This window comes from Rhinoderma darwinii, chromosome 3, assembly GCF_050947455.1.
Source record: "Rhinoderma darwinii isolate aRhiDar2 chromosome 3, aRhiDar2.hap1, whole genome shotgun sequence".
Classification (NCBI taxonomy): Eukaryota; Metazoa; Chordata; class Amphibia; order Anura; family Rhinodermatidae; genus Rhinoderma; species Rhinoderma darwinii.
In genome coordinates this window covers 151,263,575-151,269,574 of record NC_134689.1, presented here as the reverse complement: position 1 = coordinate 151,269,574, position 6,000 = coordinate 151,263,575, and positions in this window count along the sequence as shown.

The following is a 6,000-nucleotide window of genomic DNA, read 5'->3' as shown; positions in this document are numbered from 1 at the left end:
CTGTGAAAATAAAAATCTACGTTTTTTTTCTAATAAAATGTAGTCTAAGCTCAGATTTTTCCATTTTTACAATAGATAAAGGAGAACCCCCTGACCACATTTGTAAAGCAAACTCTTCTGAGCACGGCAATGCCTCATATATGGTAATAAACTGCTTTTTGGACCCACGGCCGGGCTAAAAAGAAAGGAGAGGCTATTTGGAGCTCAAATTTTGCCATGTCACATTTGCAAAGCCCCTGCGAGACCAAACCTCCCAAAAGTGACCCAATTTGGCAAACTACATCCCTGAAGGAATTTATCGAGGGGTATAGTGAGCATTTTGACCCTAGAGATTTTTTTTGCTGAATTTAGTGGTATTATGCAGTGAAAATTCTTTTTTTCTGATAAAAAAAAAAATCACCCCAACATTTGAAAAGAAATTTCTTCAAATTACAGCAATACCCCATATGTGGTCATAACCTGCTGTTTGGACCCACGGCAGGGCTCAGAAGGGAAGGAGCGCCATTTGGCTTTGGAGCTCAAATTTAGCTGGAATGGTTTTCTGGTGTTATGTCGCATTTGCAAAGCCCCTGAGGGGCCAAAACAGTAGAAACCGTCAAAAAGTGACCCCATTTGGGAAACTACACCTCTTAAGGAATATATCTAGGGGTATAGTAAGAATTTAGACCCCACAGGTCTTTTGCAGAATTTATTGGAGTTAGCCCGTGAAAATGAATATCAGCATTTTTTCCACTAAAAATTAACTTTTTTTTATTTTCACATGGGACAAAGGAGAAAAAAAATCCCAACATTTGAAAAGCAATTCCTCCTAATTACGGCAATACCCCATATGTGGTCATAAACTGCTGTTTGGGCACACTGCAGGGCTCAGAAAGGTAGGAGCGCTATTTGGCATGCAGAATTTGCTGGTTTCGTTTTTGGGCGCCAGGTCGCATTTGCAAAACACTTGAGGGACCAGTGTACTGTGGAAACCTCCAAGAAATCACTCAATTTTAGAAACTACACTCCTCAAGGCATTTATCATTTGCCTGGACATATGATAGGGCTCAGAATTGAAGAGCACCATGCGCATTCGAGGCCTATTTTGGTGATTTTCACAGCATTGGCCCGCAATTGCAGGGCTCTGAGGCCAAATAGTAAAACAAACCCCCAAGAAGTGACCCCTATTTTGGAAACTACACCCCTTAAGGCATTTTAAGGGGTGTATTGAGCATTCTGATCCCACTGGAGTTTTTTCATTACAAATGAAGGCGCAGCAGATGGTGCAAAGTGAAAACCACAACTTGCAATTTTCCACTGATGTGCCATTTTTGTGCCCAATTTGTGCCATTGAAGACAAATAATTCTATAACTGTTCGGGCTTATTTAGACGAACGTGCAACGCGCAACGCGCGCGATTTTCACGCGCCTCGCGTGATCTAGGGTAGTCTATGGGGCCGTGCAGATTGTCTGTGAGTTTCACGCAGCGTGTGTCCGCTGTGTAAAACTCACGACATGTCCGATATTTGTGCGTTGTTCGCGCATCACGCACCCATTGAAGTCAATAGATGCGTGAAAATCACGTGCAGCACACAGAAGCACTTCCGTGTGACGCGCGTGATTTGCGCAACAGCAGTAAAAATTATGAATGAAAACAGAAAAGCACCACATGCTTTTCTGTTTACAAACATACAGAGTGTCATAATGATGGCGGCTGCGCGAAAATCACGCAGCCACGCATCATACGCGGCTGACACACGGAGCTGTTAAGTACCGATTGCGCGCGCAAAACGCACACGCTCGTGTAGATCCGGCCTTAAGGTAGTAGTTCTGTTTTGAGTTTTGCTGGTATTTCAGTTTATAATGTGGGGGCATACGTAAGCTGGGCAGAATACATCAGGGCGTAATAAGAGGGTATAATAATGTGGTAAATAAAGGATTCCTAGAAGTGTGGCCAGTGTCGCAGTGATAAATGGTGCCCAAGCTTATCCGCCTTTGGAAAACTCTGAACATTTTTTGTTGCCATATTCCGAGAGCCAGAACTTTTTATTTTTTTCTCCAATGAAGCTGTGAGATGGCTTTTTTGTTGCGGGACAATCTGTAGTTTTAATTAGTACAATTTTGGGATACATGCGATTTTTTTTAACATATTTTGTTCCATTTTAGGCAATCTTCCAGCTTCCTTATTTTCAGCCGTTTTTCCGGGTGTTTACGGCCCGAAAAACAGGTGAAAATAAGCCATGTGAACATACCCGTATGGCCGCGCTGCAGTAAAAAAAATGCAGCATAAACATTAATAAATTGACCTGCGGTATGGAATTTAATTCCGCAGCATGTCAATTTATGATGCGTTTTTGTTGATTTTCTGTTGCGCATTTTCCCCATCGAATTCAATGGGGATGCAAAAACCGCAACAGAAAACCAAGTGTTGCGATTTTTGCGGCATAATTGCAGCGATTACACCGCAAAATCTCTCCTTCCTGCAGTCCGGCCTCCTGGGATGACGTTTCATCCCATGTGACCGCTGCAGCCAATCACAGGCTACAGCGTCACATGGCCTGCAACATCATCTAGGAGGCCGGACTAGGCACAGAGAAGACTGAGGGGGTAAGTATGAGTGTTTTTTTTCTGTAGCGGAAATTCCGTTCGAAAAAACTTACCACAACGTAGTGCGGTTTTTTCAGATAGGTGTTGCGGGTTCCAGGCTGGATACGCTGCAGTTTTTACGCAGCGTATCTGACCTGTGGGAACCCGGCCTAAGGACTGTTTTCTTAAGGGACGCATTGTACTTTTTATTGGTACTATTTTGGGGTACATGCAACTTTTTGATCACTTTTTATTCTATGTTGTAGGAGGGGTGGTGACCAAAAAAAAAAAAAATAGCAATACTGGCATTGTGTTTTATTGTTTATTTGGTGTTCATCATGCGGGAAAAATAACAGTTTTATAGTTTGGGTTGTTACGAACGTGGTGATACCAAATATGTGTACTTTTTTTTTTATTTTTTTTAACCTTTTTCATTTTCTTTCCTATAATAAAAGACTTCTAGGAAAAAAAGTTTTATTTTTATTAACTTTTTTTTTGGCCCACTGGGGGACTTCAAGGCTTGTACCTCTGATCTTTATTCTAATACATTGCACTACCCACGTAGCTGCGTTCCAGCAGGGTGTCAGCTGTAACATACTGATGGGCAGGCTCAGCTTCTGAGCCATCTTCTTTTCACGCCCGGAAGCCTCCAGTCGGGGGCCTAACAGGCTTTCTTACTTGGGAGACAGGAGGCCACAGTTAGGACTCCGGTTGCCAAAGCAGGCATCGGTGACCCAACGATTGCACCGCAGAGTGCTGATCTGCTAGTAACGCCACAGATGCGGCGCTTACTTTTGAGCACTGCATCGAAGGGGTTAATCAGCCAGATCGGAGGCTAGCTCTGGACCTGGCCTTGCAGCAGGGTGCCAGCTGTAATATACAGCTGACACCCGCTGGTCACGGTGCAGGCTCAGTTTGAGCCCACACCTTAACCACAACATAGTCACGCTGTGTTGTGTTAAGTCCTTAACAACAGCAATGTAATAGTATGTCGGATGTTGTCAAGGGGTTAAAAATTAAGTCTTGGGAAGAGAGGATTCTTCAAAAAGGTTGAACCAACCCAAAAAAAAAATTTGAATTCAGTGACTTATAAAAGTTCAGATGGAATTTGAGAGATTGCTTTTACTTCCTTAATTTCTAGCTGAAGAGGAATTTTCTGCGTATTAAGGCCACATGAGCATATTGGTAAACGTCTGTAATATGGACGTATTCTGGATGATATTGCATCAGTATGGTTACGGACAAACGTGTATCGTAAATACTGCAGAAATCCTGCAGCGTTTTTGCAACAAATTGAAATAACGCGAGATGAAGTTCCATAATGTCAATATCCGCAAGTCTTTTCTGCTGGGATCTTTATCGCAGCATGACAATCAGATTTGTTTAAATTTCATCAACTTAGCTGTTACAGTAAACGCTGCAGAATTTCCGCACAAAAAATAATCTGGGTGGAAGTGTTGCAAATTTTACACTACGTGGGGCCGTACATTTTTAATGATCAGTAACACTGATGGGCTATCGCCTAGGCAGAAAGCTTAACTACATGAGACAGCCCCTTTAAAAATGAATGCAATACCGATGGAATACTGATTCGTGCATTGTTTAACCACTCTTCGTAGACTGCAATGAGTGTTTTCCATCCGCAAAATGGATGAAAGCAGTGAATGCTGCATTTTTAAAATATGCACGTATTTTATACACCCATGTGGGAAAAAAAACCTCAGATTAATATTAGCTCCCTATTACGGACCAAAAAACCCCAAAACCGGATGGAATACTGATAAGTAAAAATAGGCTCATGTTAAAGCAGTCTTATTGAATCATGTTAATATAAAGCATAGGTAGATGTATAAAAATATCAAGCAAAAAAAGCTCTCTTTCATATACCTCCACATTAGATGACAGAAGAAACAACCGTAAAAGACAGAAGAGGTGCTGATGAGGCAGCAGGAGAGCAGATCCTAACAAATAAACAAAGTAGCCTGTTCGTATAACAAAAAACATTTCAGAAAGCTGCTCCCCATTAGATGCTGCAATGGCCTAACATCAGGACATGGATCACTCACAAATTCTGGCATTAGTCCTATGGGAAGAGCAATGACATAGCTACACCCACAACAATGTCTGTCTTTCGCTGTGCATCATGCAATGCTTTCCAGCCATTTATTTCAACTTCTGTCAAGTCCATACATAGATGTTCTAGCTAGATATAAACTCCATGAAGGACAATTTAAGATTCCCCAACATAGGATTGCCTTTACTAGATGACAAATACAACAATTGCTGCAAGATCTTCAATAGTCTGTCTTTGCAATTTGCACAAACACTATTTAGGTTGCAAGAGTTCTTAAAAATATTAAGCTTCTGTCCCCTTTTCCTTATAAGTCAGACCACCTGAGGGGTAAGCAATAGCCTATTCCTACTTAGAAGAGAGAAAAGCTATTGTTTTACATTTTTAGCAAGCATGTTCTGTATCTAGCCCTAAGACTCGCCATAGACTTTAGATGGTTGTCCGCTATTCCCAACGACTCCTACATACACACGCATGCTCGGCTGGGTGAGAAAACCACTGCTTGACCCCTCTGGAGCCGGCTTATTTCCAATCGAAAAAAAATAAAAAAAATCGGGCATATTGAAACTCAACATGCCTGACCCTTCTCTCCCCCAACATCTGCCATCGGGGGAAAGTAGAGATGCCACCATACACATTACATGGTTTGGCAATGCAGCCAACATACATCTAATGTGTGTGGCCATCGTTACCGTTTATTACATGACACTTTAGTGGCTCACATGTTTACTTAGGTAGGCTGGAATGCAAGGTCACAACTCAGACAACTTCTAATATTCTAAATTATATTAGGAACTCTTTTTGAAGAATAAGGTTATTCCTGGCAACTATTTATCTAAAAAAACAAACTCATCCTTATGAAAAAGAATGGCGGCAGCATCTGAGGTATGTATTATATTGTATTTTCAGGGTTTGGGACACAGAACTATATAACCCAGACAGTAGAAGAACCTCTAATTGTTTTTTTTGTTTTTTTTTTAATAGCGGGTGTACCATATCAGTCAATCAGTACTTGGCACAGGAGGTATTTCCCACAAAAGGGATCAATAGCAATTGCTTCTGTTTGAAGAGATGAGCAGCGCCTACGTGGCACCACGTTAAATCACAAAGTTCTGATGTCAGAAAGTGCTGTTCAGTGGCTTTATCTCTGGAGACTTATAACTCTGTGCACAGGGGGCTGTCATGTAATAGCCCAGACCCAACGTTCAGCATTTGGTATGTTTTGTATATAAGCAGTGCAATCTGCAAGACTTTCTACACAGCGAACCGCCCTCACATGCAAACTTACACATCCAGGCAGATACTGTAGGTCTTCTTAAAGGAAGGGTGTTGCAAAAAAAGAAATGTTTTTATATCAATTTGCT